The sequence below is a fragment of the Jaculus jaculus genome, unplaced genomic scaffold, assembly GCF_020740685.1.
Source record: "Jaculus jaculus isolate mJacJac1 unplaced genomic scaffold, mJacJac1.mat.Y.cur mat_scaffold_56_1_539194_arrow_ctg1, whole genome shotgun sequence".
NCBI classification, from domain to species: Eukaryota; Metazoa; Chordata; class Mammalia; order Rodentia; family Dipodidae; genus Jaculus; species Jaculus jaculus.
The window spans coordinates 532,443-533,708 of NW_025423504.1; positions in this window are offsets into that span (position 1 = coordinate 532,443).

Genomic DNA, 1,266 nt, shown 5'->3' on the forward strand with positions numbered 1-1,266 from the left:
CCAGGACACCAGTAGACTGGGTTTGAGCCCTACATTAATGTTGTTTTGTCAGATTTTGGGTGGATGGCAGGATCAATGGCAAGAGAAATCTGTGCTGGATGCGGGGGAAGAGGGAGGATAGGAAAGTGATGGGTGATATGGGGAAGCAAAAGGCTGGAAACTGAGTTTACGGAAAGAATCAATAAATGGGGCAAAGTCACCCAGGAAACCGGATTTTAGCACCAGTTGTTAGAATATCCAGGATTGACTAGAGCGACATGAGACGTGCAAGAGGGAATGAAAAGGCAGCAAAGACTATTTTTATTGGAGGAGGTTCAGCAGCTCTCCCAGGATGAAACTGCTGCTATTCTGAATATCGAAGACTAGATTTTTTTTTTTTTTTTTGGTGGGCGGGGGGTTCATGGTAGGGTTTCACTCTAGCCTAGCCTGACCTGGAATTCACTATGTCATCTCAGGATGGCCTTGAACTCATAGCAATCCTCCTAGCTCTGCCTCCCAAGTGTTGGGATTAAAGGAATGTGCCACTATGCTTGGTGTGAGACTGGAGATTTTTTAAAGACCCATATGATGGGAGATGGGGATTTTAGGAAATGAGGAATGGAAGAGGAAGATAAAGCCTTACTTGTCCAGGTTTCTGATAGCTTTTGATGCCTGATTTTTGCATTATTATGAGCTTCCTTTGTAACAGAAGCCAATTATCATTCTATGGTCCAGGGAAGTTTTATGGTCCACCAAGATCAGTAGTCTGAGGTCAGTGATTCATTAACCCTTCAACATGAGCTAAAATTTTGTTCATTCTGTTTAGTTGGTGTGGTGTCTTATCTTATTTATGATTGTACAAGGGATGCTTTGAAGTTTTCTACATTTAGCCAAATGTTGCCAATAGATTTTTCATATATAGTCTTTTATGTTGAGATATGTTCACATATCCCCAGTAAAATTTACTCTAAAATATGGATATTGGCCAGGAGAGAAGACTCAGCAGTTAAAGGTGCTTGCTTTCAAAGCCTGCCAGTCTGGGTCCAATTCCCCAGTCTTAGTAAAAATGACACATGCATCTAGAGTTAGATTATAGTGGCAGGATGCCCAGAAACACCCATTCGCTTTCTCTCTCTTTCTCCCTCTCATTCTAAAAATAAATTTATTTTGAAAACATGGTTATTACATATAAGGGATATAAGAGGAAGGTCAAGATAAGTCAAGCTGGTTCTGGGTCTTGGGACATAAGAAATGATCCAATGGTGAGTACCCTGGTTTGGTTGGAGT